This window comes from Delphinapterus leucas, chromosome 4 (genome assembly GCF_059928025.1).
Source record: "Delphinapterus leucas isolate spDelLeu-1000000601 "Yukka" chromosome 4, BTC_Dleu_Yukka2, whole genome shotgun sequence".
NCBI lineage: Eukaryota > Metazoa > Chordata > Mammalia > Artiodactyla > Monodontidae > Delphinapterus > Delphinapterus leucas.
The window spans coordinates 150120944-150140740 of NC_143132.1; the positions used below are offsets into that span (position 1 = coordinate 150120944).

Consider the following 19797-nt stretch of genomic DNA (forward strand, 5'->3'; position numbering starts at 1 on the left):
ACTTCAAGTCTTAAGATAACAGCTCAAATAAAAGTCATGTGCCATCACTTAATACAAGGAGATTCAGATATCAGGAAAAACTCACTGAATCACCTGAAAGGTGCTGTGAAGCTGGAGGAGCTCAAGGGGCCGGCCCAGGTTTGATACCAAGCGCCACTCCAAAGTAGACCCCAGGTGACCTCAAATGGGTTTTTCTGATATCCTACCGACCATGTCAAATAATGTCTATGAAAATGATCAATAACCAATCAATAATAAGAATAGAAAAGAGTTTTATTTGAGCTAAACTGAGGACTAGCCCAGACGCCTGCTTCTCAGATGACTCTGAGAAACTGCTCTGGAAAAATCAGTGTTTCCAGCACTGTTTTACCTTGTCAGAACAAAGAACATTAAACAAGTCAGCGATACATTTCTTCAAGGTTTCAAAAAACAGACCAGCACGTACACATACAGCACATCCAGACTGGCCTTGGCACCTGGGAAGGGAGTCTTATCATAAAAGGAGGACCAGCATTGGTGTCCCAGGAAAAGAAGAATTTAATCTTTATTTTTAACATGAACATGCTATACTTCTGGTCAACGTGCCCTTTCCTTTAATAATTAAAGCAGATGTACAACATATGTGTGATAGGCCACTACCAGACTATTTTAGTTAGCATAAAATTCATATTAACTCATGTATAAGCCAGAATGACTTCCCTATATTTCAATATGTGAAAGTTTCTTTCATCACCTTCCCCCTCTCTATCTCTCTGAGGCCTCCAGGAAAGACAGGACTAGTTCACTGTCACACATGATGCAGGGAGTCTAGCTGGACTATTGTTTTTCTACCCTCAGTCCTGGGCATAATTTTGTATACTATCTGTGCATGTTCGCTGACCAGGTGTCTGTTCAGACCTTTCCCAATTTTTAAAAAATATGGAGCGTTTCATGAATTTGCATATCATTTTTACTCAGGGTTCATGGTAATTTTATTGTTCCGACTTTTAGTATATGTGCTGCCGAAGCAAACACTTTTCCTAGTTTTAATGGGGTTGTCTGCGTTAGAGTTGTGTGTGTGTGTCTATAGTTTTATTGAAGTATAGTTGATTTACAATGTTGTGTTCATTTCTGCTGTACAGCAAAGTGATTCAGTTTACATATACATATTCTTTTTCATATTCTTTTCCATTATGGTTTATCCCAGGATATTGACTATTGTTCCCTGGGCTATACAGTAAGACCTTGTTGTTTATCCATCCTGCATATAACACTTTTCATCTGCTAAACTCAAACTCCCAATCACTCCTTCCCCCATCCCCATATGCCCTTGTCAACCACAGGTCTGTTTTCTATATCTTTGTGTATGTTTCTGTTTCACTGATATGTTCATTTGTGTTGTATTTTAGGTTCCACATATAAGTGATATCGTATGGTATTTGTCTTTCTCTTTCTGACTTCACTTAGTATGATCTCTAGATCCATCCATGTTGCTGCAAATGGCATTATTTCATTCTTTTTTATAACATATGTAAAGTGATTCATTATATATATGTCACATCTTCTTTATCCATTCATCTGTCGATGGACATTTAGGTTTCCATGTCTTGGTTGTTGTAAATAGTGCTGCTATGAACATAGGGGGGCATGCATCTTTTTAAAGTATAGTTTTGTTTGGATATATGCCCAGAAGTGGGATTGCTGGATTACATGGAAACTCTCTTTTTAGTTTTTTGAGGAACCTCCATACTATTTTCCATAGTGGCTGCACCTATTTACATTCCCACCAACAATACAGAAGGGTTCCCTTTTCTCCACACCCTCTCCAGCATTAGTTATTTGTAGACTTTTTGATGATGGCCATTCTGACTGGTATGAGGTGGTACTCATGATAGTTTTGATTTGCATTTCTGTAATAATCAATGATGATGAGCATCTTTTCATGTGCCTATTGGCCATCTGTATGTGTGGAGATATGTCTATTTAGGTCTTCTACCCATTTTTCTATTGGGTTGTTTGTTTGCTGTTAATGAATTGTATGAGCTGTTTGTATATTTTGAAAATTAAGCCATTATCGATCACATCATTTGCAAATATTTGCTCTTGGTTTGTAGGTTGTCCTTTCATTTTGTTTATGGTTTCCTTTGATGTCCAAAAGCTTATTAATTTGATTATTTCCCATTTGTTTATTTTTGCTTTTATTTCTATTGCCTTGGGAGACTGACCTAAGAAAACATGGGTAAAATTTATGTCAGAGAATGTCTTGTCTATGTCCTCTTTTAGGAGCTTTATGGCATCATGTCATATATTTAAGTCTTTAAGCCATTTTGAGTTTATTTTTGGGTATGGTGTGAGGGTGTGTTCTAACTGCATTGATTTGCATGCAGCTGTCTAACTTTCCCAGCACCACTTGCTGAAGAGACTTTTTCCCATTTTATATTCTTGCCTCCTTTGTCGAAGATTAATTGACCATAGGTGTGTGGGCTTATTTCTGGGCTCTCTGTTCTGCTCCATTGATCTGTATGTCATTTGTTGTGCTGATACCACACTGTTTCAATTACTGTAGCTTTGTGGTATAGTCTGGAGTCTGGGAAGGTTATGCCTCCTGCTTTGTTCTTTTTCCTCAGAATTACTTTGGCAATTCTGGGTCTTTTATGGTTCCATATAAATTTTAGAATTATTTGTTTCAGTTCTGTGAAAAATGTTGTGTAATCTGATAGGGATTGCATTAAATCTATAGATTGCTTTGGATAGTATAGCCATATTAACAATATTAATTCTTCCAATCCAAGAGCATGGGGTATCTTCCATTTCTTTGAATTATCTTTAATTTTCTTTATTAATGTGTTATAGTTCTCAGCATATGTGTTTCACCTCCTTGGTCACGTTAATTCCTATTTATTTATTTGTTTGTTTGTTTGATTTTCAAAGGGATTGTTTGTTTACATTCCCTTTCTGATATTTCATTGTTAGTGTAAAGAAATGCAACCGATTTCTGTATGTTAATCTTGTATCCTGCTACCTTGCTGAATTCGCTTATCAGTTCTAATATTTTTTTGTGTGGAGTCTTTAGGGTTTTCTATATATAGTATCATGTCATCTGTATATACTGAAAATTTTACCTCTTTCCTACCAGTTTGAATACCTTTTATTTATATTTTTCTTGTCTGATTACTCTGGCTAGAACTTCCAGTACAATGTTGAATAGAAGTGGTGAGAGTGGGTATCCTTTTCTTCTTCCAGATATTACTTGGTAGGCTTTCAGCTTGTCACTGTTGAGTATTATATTGGCTGTGAGTTGGTCATAAACAACATTTATTATGTTGAGAAATGTTCCCTCTATACCCACTTTGGTAAGAGTTTTTTTTTTTTTATCATGAATGGATGTTGAATTTTATCAGATGCCTTTATTCTGCATCTATTGAGATGATCATTGGTTTTGTCTTTTCTTTTGTTGTTGTGGTGTATCACATTGATTTCCATATGTTGAACCATCCTTGTGACCCTGGGATGAATCCAACTTGGTCATGGTGTACAATCTTTTTTATGTGTTGTTGGATTCAGTTTGCTAATATTTTGTTGAGAATTTTTGCATCTATATTCATTAAAGATATTGGCCTGTAATTTCTTTTCTTGATACTGTCTTTGGTATCAGGTTGATGATAGCTTCAAAGAATGTCTTTAGGAGTGTTCCTTCCTGTTCAATCTTTTGGGAGAGTTTGACAACAATCAGTATAAGTTCTTCTTTGTATGTTTGGTAGAACTCACCTGTGAAGCCATCTGGTCCTAGACTTTTTTTGTAGGGTTTTTTTTTTGTTTTCAGATTCTATTTCATTTCTAGTGATTGGTCTATTGAAGTTATCTATTTCTTCTTGATTCAATTTTGGTGGGTTGTGTGTTTCTAGAAACTTGTCCATTTCTCTAGGTTGCAAATTTTTTGGCATACCATTGTTGATAGTATTCTCTTATGTTTTGTATTTCTGGGGTATCAGTTGTGATTTATACTCTTTCATTTCTTATTTTGTTTATTTGGGTCTTCCTTCTTGTCTTCTTGGTGAGCCTGGCCAGAGGTTTGTCAATATTTTTTACCCTTTCAAAGAAAGCTCTTGATTTTATTGATTTTTTTCTGTTGTTTCTTTTTGATCTTTATTTAATTTCCTCTCTGATCTTTATTTTTTTACTTCCATCTGCTGACTTTAGGCTTTGTTTGTTCTTCTTTCTCTAACTATTTTAGGTGGTGGATTTGGCTTTTTATTTGACATATTTCTTGTTTCTTGAAGAAAGCCTGTGTTGCTATGAGCCTCCCTCTAAGAACTACTTTTGCTGCATCCCATAGATTTTTTATGGTTGTGTTTTCACTGTCATTTCTCTCAAGCTTATTTTTAAATTTCTTCTTGATTTCATCATTGATCCATTGTTTTTTTAATAGCATGTTTAGTCTCCATGTAATCATTTTTTTACTTGTTTCTTTTTTCATGGATGTTTTCTAGTTTCATGACATTGCGGTCAGAAAAGCTGTCTGAAGAAGTTTCTATCCTCTTAACTTTGTTGAGCCTTGTTTTGTGCCCTAGTATGTGGTCAATTCTAGAGAATGTTCCCTGTACACTCAAAAAGAATGTGTATTCTGTTTTTTGGGGATGTAATGTCCTGAAAATACCAATTAAGTATAACTGTTCTATTGTATTATTTAGGATCTCCGTTGCCTTATTGATCTTCCATCTTGAAGATCTGTCCATTGATGAGGGCGGGGAGTTAAATTCTACTATTATTGTATTATTGTCAGTTTCTCCCTTTATGTCTGTTAGTACTTTTTTATGTATTTGGGTGCTCCTATATTGGGTGCATATATATTGACAGTTGTAATATCCTCTTCTTGCATTGCTTTTATCATTCTATAATGACCTTCTTTATCTTTCTTTTTAGTCTTTGTTTTAAAGTCTAAATTGTCTCATATGAGTATTGTGACTTCTACTTTCTTCTCATTTCCATTTGTATGAAATATCTTTTTCCATCTCCTCACTTTCAATCTATGTGTATCCTTTGTGCTGAAGTGGGTCTCTTGAAGGCAGCATATTGTATGCTCTTGTTTCTCTATCCAATCTGCCACTCTATGTCTTTTGATAGGAACACCTAATCCTTTGACATTTAAGGTAATTATTGATAGTGTTTTCCCATTTATTTTGTATTTCTTCTTTGTCCGTTTTGTTTTTCTTTTTTTCCTTTTATGGTTTGATGACTTTCTTTTGTATTAGCCTTGTGTTCTCTTCTTTTGGGTTTTTGTGTATCTGTTGTATGATTTTGATTTGATGTTATCCTGTTTTTCAAGTATGTTAACTCCTTCCTATATCTACATTCCTTAGACTGGTAGTCATATAGTATCAAACACATTCTGGGGGGGAAAAAAACCCTATATTTTCATAGTATCCTCCATCACGTTTTATGATTTTCATGTTCTCTTTTACATCATCATGTTCATCCTTTTTTTATTCATTGTGGTTATCATCACTTCATATAAATCTTTTCTTTTCTTTTTTTTTTTTAAATCTGTGTACTGGCTTCTTTAAGTGATTTACTTTCCAATCATGATTTTCTCTTTCCTACAGATTCTTCATTCTTTTTCTTTTTCTTTTATTGGAGCATAGTTGATTTACAATGTTGTGTTAGTTTCAAGTGTACAGCAACGTGATTCATTTATACACATACATATATTCATTACTTTTTAGATTATTTTCTCATATAGGTTATCACAGAATATTGAGTTGAATTCCCTGTGCTATACAGTAAGTCTTTGTCAGTTATCTATCTTACATATAGCAGTGTGTCTACATTCATCCCAAGTTCCTGATTTATCCCTCCCCTCCACGTTTCCCCTTTGGTAACCATAAGTTTGTTTTTGATATCTGTGAATCTGTTTCTGTTTTGTAAATAAGTTCACTTGTATCATTTGTTTAGATTCCACATATAAGTGATATCATATGATATTTGTCTTTCTCTGTCTGACTTGCTTCACTTAGTATGATCATCTCTAAGTCCATCCATGTTGCTGCAAATGGCATTATTTTGATATATTTATGGCTGAGTAATATTCTATTGTATATATGTACTACGTCTTCTTTATGCATTCCTCTGTCAGTGGACTTTTAGGTTGCTTCCATGTCTTGGCTATTGCAAATAGTGCTGGAATGAACATTGGGGTGAATGTATCTTTTTGAAGTGTGGTTTTCTCCAGATATATGCACAGGAGTGAGATTGCTGGATCATATGGTAGTTCTATTTTTAGTTTTTTAAGGAAATTCCATACAGTTCTCTAGAGTGGCTGTACCAATTTAAATTCCCACCAACAGTGTAGGAGGGTTCCTTTTTCTCCACACCATCTCCAGCATTTATTGTTTGCAGACTTTTTGGTGATGGCCCTTCTGATCAGTGTGAGGTGATAACTCACTGTAGTTTTGATTTGCATTTCTTTGAAAATTAGTGACATTGAGCATATTTTCTTGTGCTTTTTTGCTATCTGCACATCTTCTTTGGAGAAGTGTCTCTTTAGGGATTCTACCCATTTTTTGATTGGGTTGTTTGGGGTTTTTTTTTTTTTTTTACATAGAGATGCATGAGCTGTTTGTATATCTTGGAGATTAAACCCTTGTCAGTAGCTTCATTTGAAAACATTTTCTCCCATTCTGAGGGTTGTATTTTCATTTTGTTTATGATTTCTTTTGCTGTGCAAAAGCTTTTGAGTTAAATTAGGTCCCATTTGTTTATTTTTGCTTTTATTTTCATTACTCTAGGAGTTTCATCAAAAAAGATATTGCTGCAGTTTATGTCAAAGAATGTTTCTGGTAGCATCTTTCAGATTTTCTATGTATAGTATCACATCATCTGCAAATAATGACAGGTTTACTTTTTCTTTTCCAAAATCCCTTTTATGTTTTTTTTCTTCTCTGATTGCTATGTCTAGGATTTCCCAAACTATGTTGAATACAAGTGGTGAGACTGGACATCCTTGTCTTGTCCCTTGTCTTAGAGGAAATGTTTTCAGCTTTTCACCATTGAGTATGATGTTAGCTGTAGGTTTATCATATATGGCCTTTATTTTGTTGAGGTTGGTTCCCTCTATTTCCACTTTCTGGAGAGTTTTTATCATAAATGGGTATTGAATTTTGTCAAAGCTTTTCCTGTATCTATTGAGATGATCATATGGTTTTTATTCTTCAATTACTTGACATGGTGTATCACACTGATTGATTTGCAGATATTGAAAAATCTCTGTCTCCCTGGGATAAATTCCACTTGATCATGCTGTATTATCCTTTTAATGTATTGTTGGATTCAGTTTGCTAGTACTTTGTTGAGGATTTTTATGTCTATGTTCATCAGTGATATTGTCCTCTAATTTTCCTTTTTTTCTGATATCTTTGTCTGGTTTTGGTATCAGGATGATGGTGGCCTCATAGAATGAGTTTGGTAGTGTTCCACCCTCTACAGTGTTTTTTTTTTTTTTTGGAATAGTTTCAGAAGGATAGGTTTTAATTCTTCTCTAAATGTTTGACAGAATTGCCCAGTGAAGCCATCTGGCCCTGGACTTTCGTTTATTGGGATTATTATTATTATTATTACTACTGTTTTTTGGCTATGTCACACAACATGCAGGATCTTAGTTTCCCAACAAGGGATCAAACCTGTGCCCCCTGCAGTGGAAGTGTGGAGCCTTAACCACTGGAACACCAGGGAAGTCCCTGTTGGGATTTATTTAATCACACTTTCAATTTCAGTACTTGCGATTGGTCTGTTCAAATTTTCTACTTCTTGGTTCAGTCCTGGGAGATTGTACCTCTCTAGGAATTTATCTTTTTCTTCAAGGTTGTCCATTTTATTGGCATATAGTTGCTTGTAGTAGTCTTTTATGATCCTTTGTATTTTTTGGTGCCCATTGTAACATCTTTTTCGTTTCTAATTTTATTGATTTGAGCCCTCTCCCTCTTTTTTTGATGAGTCTGGCTGAAGGTTTATAATTTTTGTTTATCTTTTTAAAGAACCAGCTTTTAGTTTCATTGATCTTTTCTATTGTTTTCTTTCTCTCTATTTCATTTATTCCTCCTCTGATATTTATTATTTCTTTTCTCCTACTAACTTGGATTTTGTTTGTTCCTATTTCTCTAGTTGCTTTAGGTTTAAGGTTAGATTGTTTATTTGAGATTTTTCTTGTTTCCTGAGGTAAAGTTTATACTGCAATAAACTTCCCTCTTAGAGCATTTGCTGCATCCAATAGGTTTTGGATCATTGTGCTTTTGTTTTCATGTCTCTAGGTATTTTTTAATTTCCTCTTTGATTTTTTTCAGTGATCCATTGGTTGTTTAGTAGCATATTGTTTAGCTTCCATATGTTTGTGTTTTTTATATTTTTTTCTTGTAGTTGATTTCTAATCGCATAACATTGTGGTTGGAAAAGATGCTTGATATGATACGAATTTTCTTAAATTTACTGAGGTTCAATTTGTGGCCCAGCATGTGATCAGTCCTGGATAATGTTCCATGTGCACTGGAAAAGAATATGTATTCTGCTGCTTTTGCATGAAATGCTCTATAAATATCAATTAAGTCCATCTGGTCTAATGTGTCATTTAAGGCCTGTATTTCATTGTTGATTTTCTTTCTTGATGTTCTGTTTATTGATGGAAGTGGGGTGTTAAAGTTCCCCACTATTATTGTGCTACTGTCTATTTCTCCTTTTATGGCTGTTAGCTTTTGCTTTGTATATTGAGGTGCACCTATGTTGCGTTCATATATATTTACAATTGTTATAACTTCCTTTAGAATTGATCCCTTGATCATTATGTTGTGTCCTTCTTTGTCTCTTGTAACATTCTTTATTTTAAAGTCAATTTTGTCTCCAGGTTTCTTTTGATTTACATTTGCATGGAATACCTTTTTCCATCTGCTCACTTTCAGTCTCTGTGTATCCCTATATCTGAAGTTGTTCTCTTATAGACAGCCTATATATGGGTCTTCTTTTGTATCCATTCAGCCAGTGTATGCCTTTTGGTTGGAGCATTTAATTCATTTACATTTAAGGTAATTATTGATATGTATATTCCTGTTGCTGTTTTCTTAATTGTTTGGGGTTTGTTTTTGGAGGTCTTTTTTCTTCCTTCCTCTTTTTTTCTCTTGTGATTTGATGACTAACTTTAGTGTTGTGTTTGGGATTCCTTTTTCTTTTTTGGGTGTGTATCTATTATAGATTTTCTTTTTGCAGTTACCATGAGTTTTTGATATAGCAGTCTATGTATAAAGAAGATTGTTTTAAGTTGCTGTTTTTTTAAATTTCAAATGTATTTCCGGTATCCTGCATCTGTGCTCCCCTCTTCTCACAAGAGCTCGTTTTGATATCATATTTGTGTTTGGATGATTTCCTACCTTTATTGTATGTTTGCCCCTACCAGTGGGCTTTTTTGTTCATAATTTTCTTGTTTCTAGTTGTGGCCTTTTCTTTTCCACCTAGAGAATTTCCTTTAGCATTTGTTCCAGAGCTGGTCAGGTGGTGCTCAATTCTCTTATCTTTTGCTTGTATGTAAAGCTTTTGATTTCTCTATTGAATCTGAATGAGAGCCTTGCTGGATTGAGTATTCCTGGTTGTAGATTCTTCCCTTTCATCATTTAAAATATATCCTGCCACTCCCTTCTGTCCTGCAGGGTTTTTGTTGAGAAATGAGCTGATCACCTTATGGGAATTCAGTGTATATTATTTGTTGCTTTTCCCTTGTTGCTTTTAATATTTTTTTCTTTGTCTTTAATGTTTGTCAGTTTGATTACTCTGTGTCTCAGAGTGTTTCTCCTTGGATTTATCCTGCCTGGGACTCTCTGCACTTCCTGGACTTGGGTGACTGTGTCCTTTCCCACATTAGAGAAGTTTTCAGTTATTATCTCTTCAAATATTTTCTTAGGTCCTTCTCTCTCCCTTCTCCTTATGGGACCCCTATAATGTGAATGTTGGCACATTTAATGTTTTCCCAGCTATCTCTTAGACTGTCCTGATTTTTCTTCATTCATTTTTCTTTATTCTGTTCCATGGCAATGATTTCCACCATTCTGTCTTCCAGCTCCCTTATCTGTTCTTCTGCCTCAGTTATTCTGATATTGATTCCTTCTAGTGTATTTTTCACTTCAATTATTGTATTGTTCATTTCTGTTTGCTTGTTTTTTCTTTCATCTAGGTCTTTGATAAACATTTCTTGTATCTTCTTGGTCTGTGCCTCCATTTTTTTCAAGATCTTGGATAATTTTTACTGTTATTACTCTGAATTCTTTTTCATTTAGATTGCCTGTCTCCACCTCACTTAGTTGTTCTTTTGGGATTTTATCTTGTTGCTTCATCTGGGACATATTTCTCTGCCCTCTTATTTTGTCTAACTTTCTGTGTTTGTGATCTCTGTTCCACAGGCTGCAGGGTTCTAGTTATTCTTGCTTCTTCTGTCTGCTCCTGGTGGATGAGGCTAGGAGGTTTGTGCAGGCTTCCTGGTTGGTGGGACTGGGTCCTGCCCACTGTTGTGTAGAGCTGGGTCTTGTACTTCTGGTGGGCAGGGCCATGTCAGGAGGTGTGCTTATCAGGCAGCTGTGTGCTCAGGAAGACTTTAAGCAGCCTGTCTGCTGATGAGTGTGGCTGTGTTCTCAGCCTGTTGGTGTTTTGGCCTGAGGCATCCTGGCACTGGAGCCTACAGGTTATTTGATGGGGCCAGGTATTGGTGGGAAAATGGCAGCCTCCAGGAGGGCTCACGCCAGTGAATACTCCCCAGAATTATTGCCAGCTGTGTCTTTGTCCTGGCAGTGAGACTTAACCACCTCTGTCTCTGCAGGAGATCCTCCAATACTAGCAGGTAGGTCTGGCTCAGTCTCTTATGAGGTCACTGCTTTTTTTTCCTGGGTTCTGGTGCACACAATTCCTTGTGTACACCCTCCAGTACTGGAGTCTCTTTTACCCCCAGTCCACTGGAATCCCTGCGTTCTAACCCCACTGGTCTTCAAAGCCAGATTCTCTGGGGGCTCTTCCTCCCATTGCCAGAACCCCAGGCTGGGGAGCCTGACGTGGGGCTCAGAACTTTCACTCCTGTGGGAGAACTTCTGTTGTATATTTATTTCCCAGTTTGTGGGTCACCTTCCCAGTGGGTATGGGATTTGATTTTATCACAGTTGTGCCCCTCCTACTATCTCACTGTAGCTTCTTCTTTGTCTTTTGACGTAGGGTATCTTTTGTTGTAGGTTCCAGCATTTTTGTGTTTACAGTTGTGACTTTGGTGTTTTTGTAAGAAGAGGTGAGCTCACGTCCTTCTACTCTGACATCTTGTTTCCATCAAGAATCAAATCTCATGATTTAAGTGATGAAACCAAAGCTCATGTTTATTTTTTGTCTATGTTTTCTTCTATAATTTTGAACAGTTTTGTATTTAAGATTGGCCTATGAATAATTGTCAGGGAATTTGGCATAAGTTGTAAAGTTTGTGTCTGCATTCATTTTAGGCCAAACTGTTTCCAATGGAATGTTCCTTAACTATTGTTAGAAATGTTATAGGATATAGTCTCCATTTTAGTTTGAAAATCCTAAGTGAAATTGATTCAGCAGTTTTGCCAGAAGGGAATGCTGTCTACAGGGATCTGTTAGGTAGGCAGGGCCTACACTTCCAACTCTGCCCACAGAGAGGCAAAGTCTACCTCTCTGACTCACAGGGCATGCACATTCCACCCACGGACTTGGCTCCTCAGGCAGCTGAAATGGGTTCTGTCTCCTCAGACACCACTACAGCTTCCATTCAGATGGTGCAAGTAAGCATCTATGCTGACAGGAGCTCAGTCTCCTTAGGACTTTCTGGGTTTTTGGCTTCAATACAACACAGGTCTGTATCCATGCTGACAGGAATCTGGTTCTTCAAGACCAAATGGGTCTTTGGCTTCATGACAAGGTGTGACTGTGTCCACACTGACAGGAATTTGGTTTCCTGAAAACCCAGGGGACACCTAGAGAAAAGATGAGGAAAAAGGAGTAGTGAGGTAAAGTGGGGAGAAGCTTATAAGTGGAGCTGTAGAACAATACGTTAATTGTATGTTAGTATTGTAAATATATGTTGCATCCTTTTCCATTTCCACAAGTAATGTTTAAAGTTTCCAATTTCTTTGCATAGTTGCCAACATTTGTCATTTTTAATTTTCTTGAATATAACCATTTTAGCCTGTGTGAAATAGTTACGGTATAGTGGTTGTAATTTGCATTTTCATCCTATCTTTTAATCTGCTTGTTGACCATTTGCATGTCTTGTGTGGAGAAGGGTCTACATCAGTCATTTGTTCATATTTAAAATGGATTGTTTTTCTTGGTTAACAAGTTGTAAAAGTTCTTCAGATATACTTGATAAAGACTCATCAGATATGCACTTTGGAAGTATTTTCTTCCATTCTGTGGGCTGTCTTTCACTTTCTGAATTGCATCTTTTGATGCACAAAGTCTTTTCATTTTGAGGAAATCCAATTTATTTTTCTGGTTGTTGCTTGTGCTTTGCTGTCAGATCAAAGAAAACATTGCTAAATCCACGGTTATGAAGGTTTATTCTCATGTTTTTTTGGAGAGTTTACACAGTTGTCTCTTGATATTCGTGGGGGATTGGTTCCAGAGCATCCTGCAGACAGCAAAATTTGCAGAGTATCAAGTCCCTTATATAAAATGGCATAGTATTTGCACATAACCTGGGCACATCTTCCTGTATACTTTAAGATATCTCTGAGTTACTTAAAAGAAATAATACAATACAAAAGATATGTAAATGTTGTATATACAATGTAAATGCTATGTAAATATTTGCTGGCAAGTGGAAAATTCAAGTTTTTCCTTCTGAAAATTTTGGAAAATTTTTGTTAATATTTGTGATCTGGAGTTTGTTGAATCCATGGATGTGGTCACGTGGATACAAAGGACTGAGTGAAATTTTACTTTTTACATTTAAACCTTTTATGTATTTTGAAATACTTTTTGTATGTGGTATAAAGTAATGGTCCAATGTCATTCCTCTGCATGAGGATAGACAATTGCCTAGCATCATTTGCTAAAAACACCACTTTCTCCCAATTTAGTGCTGTTGACTGTTCTCTAAAATCTGTTCATCATAGATGTATGGGTTTACTTCTGGGATCTCTTTTCACTACCATTCACTTATTTGTAAATCTTCATGTTTGTATCACAGTGTTTTGTTTACTGCTGTTATATACTAACATTTGAAATTGGAAATGTAAGCCTCCAATTTTGATTTTCTTTTTGAAAATTATTTTAACTCCTTGGTGTCTCTTGAAATTCCATATTCTGGGGTGTCCTATTCATCTCCCTTTCACATGAATGTACCCCTATTTGCTTATGCATTCATCTCATGAAGACCTCCTGATTCCTGTAAGGTTTAGACATTATGACTAGAGCTTCCATGCATAATGGCATCCTTGTTTTCATTTGGATAGAGTTTTTCAAAGCGGTTGTGTGAATACTGAAGTTGTGATGGATGGATCTCAAGATGCAAGACTTCTTTGACTTTGGAAAATACTGCCAAACTCTATCTCAAGAAGGTGTATTTGAGTTCCATCAGCAATGAGAGTAGCTCTGCTTCCCCATCCTCCAGTAATTGATATTGTCATTTTTGGAGGAGGTTAACAGTTCTAATAGGGGTGTAGTGTTGTCTTGTGTTTTCAATTTATAAGTTCCTAATTATATGTGATATTGATCATATTTTTGTCCACTTATTATCTTTATATCTTCTTTGGACAGGTGTCTTTTAAGATCTTTGTCAATTTTAATGCACCTGTTATATACTTCTGTATGTAATGTGAGTAAAAATTCTTTATATTTTGCAAAGATTTTTTCCCCTCTGTTTGTTGCTTGCCTTTTTCTGAATAAGATATTTCATGGAGCAGAAATATTTTATTGGATAAAGTACATGTTATTAATTTTTTTTCCTTTTGTGGGTGGGATTTTCATGTTGTGTGTTAAAAGTCAAAGCTCATGATCTATGTCACCAGACCCATGGCCATATAGATTTTCTTCTATGTTTTCTTCTACAATTTTTAGGGTTTTATATTTTAAATTTGTTTATGGACAGTTTGGAGTGATTTTTGTTGTAAGCTCTAAAGTTTGTGTCTACATTTATTTCATTGCATATGTTTTTTAATTGTTCTATGACTGTTTTTTTTGAGAAGTCATGGGATATTTTCTTCCAACCATTTGAATTTCTAAAATGTAGTGAATTCAGCAGGAGCGCCAGCAGGAAAATAGGCCTCCACTGAATTATGATTGGGTGTGGCCAGCATTTCCCACATTGCCTGCAGAGAGTAATAAGCCTGCATCTCTTACCAGTGCAGTGCCTGACTGTTCTGTCCACAGACTTGGCTCTCTACACAGATGACAGGAGCTATGTCTCCTCAGGACTTGTCAGGGATTTGGCTTCCAGACAACTTGGGAATGCATGCACATTGAGAGGAGCTCGGTTTCCTCACAACCAGCTGGGAGAATCCACTGCAGGAGGAAAACTTTAAAAAGAATTTGGGAGAAGTCTTCTGTGCAAGGCTGACTGACAGGGGTCCATCTTCAGAAGACCGAGCAAATGAAGGGCTTGGAAAGCTGTAGGTTTTAGTTAGTTTTGTGTGTGGTGCAGATGGTGTCCAGTGTCCTTTTATGGCTTGTGAGGTTCCGTTTTCCAGGAAATTTATTGAGGGGAGTGTTCTTTCCCTGGTGTATGTCCTTGGCAGCTTTGCTATAAATTAACTGACCACAGATATGTGGGTTTATTCCTGGGCTCTCTTCCATTCCTCTGGCCTGTGTGCTTCTTTTTGTGTCATTTTTATGCTGTACCCTCTTTGTTTACTGTAGTTTCATAATATTGTTTAAGTTAGGGAGGGAGTTTCCTACCACTGCTGCTCTCCTTTCTCAGGGTTCTTTAAGATTCCATAGAAAAGTCAATCCTTTCTCAGGGTCCCCGTGGCTCTTCAGGGTTCTTTAAGTTTCCATAGAGAATTCAAGATTGTTCAGTTTCATGGTAAATGCCATTTTCACAGGAATTGCATTGAATGTGTATAATATTTTGGGTAGGATGGACATTTTACCACTACTAATTTTTTTTTTTTTTTTTTTTTGCGGTACATGGGCCTCTCACTGTTGTGGTCTCTCGCATTGTGGAGCACAGGCTCCGGACGCACAGGCTCAGCGGCCATGGCTTATAGGCCCAGCTGCTCTGTGGCATGTGGGATCTTCCCGGACCGGGGCACGAACCTGTGTCCCCTGCATCGGCAGGTGGACTCTCAACAACCGCACCACCAGGGAAGCCCACCACTACTAATTTTTTATATCCATGAGCACAGGATATCTTTCCATTTATTTTCACCTTCAATTTCTTCATGAATGTCAACATTTTCAGTGTGTGGGTCTTCCACAACTTGAGTGAAATGTATTCCTAGGTATTTGGTTCTTTTGATGTTATTGTAAATGGGGTCGTTTTCTTAATTTCTCTTTCTGACGTTTCATTATTAGTGTATAGGAACATATTAGTGTGTGGTTTTTGTCTCTTGATTTTGTATTTTGCAACTTTACTAGATTCATTTATTAGTTCTAACAGTTTTTTGGTGGCTTGATGTGGAAAACTGGAATTAGAAATCCCACTGTTTCTACCACATCCAGGTGATCCACATCAGTGAAGACATAGTGGCTACTAATATCTTTCCAGAGTGCCCCATAAAAATCTGTGATTTCATACAACAGGGAACTGCATCATCACTTTGGGTCAACAGGATAAGCATAGGGCTCGGCCTCTGCAACAAAGCTTGATATCTTTTCTACTTTTCTGTCCCTATATTGACATTATTGTTATAAAAGTAATTTATTTTCTGGTCATTTCAAATGTATAGAAAAATTTCAACAGCAGTACAAAGTACTCATATTTGCAACTTCACACAAAAAACTCCAGTAGGTTTTACACAAAATAGAAACACTCTTCCAGGGAATGAGCACATAACCTCTAAATGAGGAAATTATGGTTTCCACATTACAATCCTATCCACAGGGCCACTTCAGCTTTCACCAGCTGCTCCAACTCTAGGGAAGTGACTTTTTTCATTCTGATCCAGTTATTTTTTCTGGAACCATGACATACTTTCCCTCATGTTTACAACCGTGATGGGTTGAAAGTGCACAGGATATGTAGTGTCTTGCTGGACTTTTATGTATGGTAGCAGGTAGCAGTGCTTCATTCATTTTTTAAAATCTTGATGAAATGTACATAACATTTATGATTTAAACCATTGTAAGTGCACAGTTCTGTGGCATTAACTACACTCACATTTTTGCACCAATATCTTCATCATCTATGCTCAGAAATCTTCCATTTTCACCAGTGAAACTCTGTGGCCATTAGTCACTAATTTCCCTCAGCTCCTGGCAACCACATTCTAAATTCTGCCTTAGAAATTGACTTCTCTGGGGCTTCCCTGGTGGCTAAGTGGTTAAGAATCTGCCTGCCAATGCAGGGGACACGGGTTCGAGCCCTGGTCCAGAAAGACCCCACATGCTGTGGAGCACCTGGGCCTATATGCCACAACTACTGAGTCTGAGCTCTAGAGCCCGTGAGCCACAACTACTGAGCCCATACGCCACAACTGCTGAAGCCCACGCGCCTGGAGCCTATGCTCTGTGACGAGAAGTCATGGCAGTGAGAAGCCTGTGCACCACAATGAAGAGTAGCCCCCACTTGCTGCAACCAGAGAAAGCCCGCAGGCAGCAATAAAGACCAAACAGAGCCAAAAATAAACTAATTAATTAAAAAAAAGAAATTGACTTCTCTGGTTATGTTGTATAAGTGCAATCATATCATCGTGTGTGTGTGTGACAGGGCTATTTTACTTCACATAATGGCTTCAAGGTTCATACATGTTGTAGCATATATCAGAGTTTCCTGAGATTTTAAGGCTGAATGACATTCCTTTGTGTGTATACCACATTTATTTTAGCCATTCTTCCATTGATAGACAATTGGGACACTTCCGACTTTTGTGATTGTGGTTAATGCTGCTATAACTATGGGTATACCCATATCTCTTCCAGTTCTTGAATTCAATTTTTTGGGTAAATACCCTGTTGTGGAATTGGTAGATCATACATTAATTCTATGTTGAATTTTTTTGAGAACTGTCATACTGTTTTCCACAGAGACTGCATTATTTTACTTGATTCTTTTCATGGCAGAATAATATGGTGTGTTATGAATCAACCACCATATTATTTATCTCTTTACGCATTGGTGGACGTTTGCATTGTTTCTAATATTTGACTATTGTGAAGAGTGCTGGTATCAATAGATTTGAACACTTGTTTTCCATTCTGTTTGGTATTTACCTAGGTGTGAATTCGTTGAACCATATGGTTGTTGTATGTTTGTAGGGTAAATAGAGGTTTCACGTTTTTCCATGTCTACCAGTAATGATTAAATGTTCCAATGTCTCCTCATTGTTTCCAGTATTTGCTATTGTTAATTTTCTTCATTAAAACCATCGTAGAGTGTATAAAGGACTTATTGCATTGTGGTTTTAATATGCATTTCCATTGTATCTTTTCACCTCCTTCTTGACCATTTTTCATATATTGTGTGGAGAAGGGTCAATTTAATTCCTTCGTCCATATTTAAAATGAGTTGTTTGTTTTGTTGATGAGTTTGTAAAAGTTCTTGATATACAATGGATAAAGTCTCACCAGATAACATAGTGTGGAATTATTGTCTTCCATTCTGTGAGCCCTCTTTCACTTTCTGAATTGCCTCTTTTGAAGCACACAGGCTTATTTTGAGGAAATTCAAACTATTTTTCATGTGTTGCTTGTACTTAGATGTCAGATCTAAGAAACACCATTGCTAATTACAAGGTTATGAAGGTTTACCCTAATGTTTTCTTGGAGAGTTTACACTGCCATCCCTTGGTATCCATCAGGAATTGGTTCCAGGACAGCCAGCGATTATCAAAACCTGAAGATGTTCAAGTCTTTTATATAAAATGGTACAGAATTTGCAAATAACCTAGCACATCTTCCTGTATGCATTTAATTATCTGTAGATTACTTTTAAGAACTAATACAATATAAATGCTATATAAATATTATAAACACAATGTATATGCTATGTAAATAGTTCCTAGACTGTGGCAAATTCAAGTTTTCTTTTTTTTTTTGAAACTTTTTGAATTTTCTAGTATTTCTGATTTGGAGTTGGTTTAATCCATGGTTGTGCAATCCACGGATACAAGGGGCTGAGTGAAATTTTACTTTTTACTTAAAGTCTTTTATGTATTTTGTGATCCCCTTTGTATTTTGTATGAGGTAAGGGTCTAATTTCATCCCTCTGCATGTGGATGCCAATTGACTAGCACCATTTGTTGAAAACATCATTTTGTCCCAATTTCATGCTGTTGACTGTTGCCTAAAATTATTTCATGCTAGACAGATGGGTTTATTTCTGGGATCTCCATTCAATTTTATTCATCTCTATGTATAACTTCATGCCAGCATGACTGTATTTTATTTCCTGATGCTGTGTACTAACATTTGAAATCGGGAAGTGTAAGCCTCCCTCTTTGATTTTCTTTGTCAAAATTCTTTTAGCTCTTAGGGGTCTCTAGAAATTCTGTGATTTGGGGTGTCCTTTTCTACAACCTTTCACATGGATGTACCCCAATTTGCTTTGCATTCGTCTTCTGAAGTTATCCTGATTCTTGTAAGGTTTAGGCATTATGAGAATAGCTTCCGTGCCTAGTACCATCCTTGGTTTTGTTTAGGTATAGTTTTTCAAAAGAACTCTGTGAATACTGGAGGTGTGATGGATGGATCTCAGGGTGTGAGACTTGTTTGGCTTTGGACAATCCTGCCAAAGTATCTCAAGAGGCCCTGTATGTGTTCCATCAGCAAGGAGAGTTGCTTTGGTTCCCCATACTCCAGTAATCAGTACTGTCATTTCAGGAGGAGGTTAGCAGTTCTCATAGGTGTGTAGTGCTGTCTTATTGTGTTAATTTGTAATTCCCTAATGGTTTTTGATGTTGATTGTATTTCTGTCTACTTATTTATTATCTGTATATCTTCTTTGGCCAGGTGTCTGTTCAGATCCTTACCCATTTTTAATGCAGCTGTTTGTTTTATAGTTCTTTGTATAATGTGTGTACAAATTCTTTATCTGATATGCTTTGCAAATATTTTTCCCATGTTGTTGCTTGTCTTTTGGTTTTTAGAATAAGGTATTTCACTGAATACAAATTTTTAATTTTATAAAAGACACGTTATTAATTTTTTATCCTTTTGTGTGAGGGCTCTTTGTGTTTTGTTTAATGTCAAAGCTCATGATCTACATGACCAATTCCATGGCCATGAAGATTTCCTTTTATGTTTTCTTCTACAATGTTTATAGTTTTATATTTTAAATGTGTCTGTGGACAACTTGAGGGGACTTTGTTGTAAGCTGTGAAGTTTGTGTCTACATTCATTTCAGTGCATATGGTTTCTAACTGTTCTATAACTTTTTCGAGAAGTCATAGGGTATTTGCCTCCATCCGCCTGTATTTCCAAATTTTATTGGATTCAGCAGGACGGCCAGCAGGGGACTTGGCTTTCACCGAACTTGAGTGGGTACAGCCTGAATTTCCCAGTTTTCCAGCAGAGGGTGACAAGCCCCTCTTTTACCAGTGCAGGCCCTGCCTCCTCTGCCCACAGTCCTGGGTCTGTGCACAGCGGCCAGGAGCTGGGTCTCCTCGATACCCTCCAGGGATTTGGTTTCAG

General features: G+C 36.7%; 1 non-coding gene across 1 annotated transcript; it reads right to left on the reverse strand.

Annotated features, from left to right (window-relative positions):
- Positions 1-912: 912 nt before the first annotated feature.
- Positions 913-1014, reverse strand: LOC115804004 (U6 spliceosomal RNA). Its single transcript, XR_004024809.1, has one exon. It is a non-coding gene; the product is annotated as a U6 spliceosomal RNA (small nuclear RNA).
- Positions 1015-19797: the final 18783 nt, after the last annotated feature.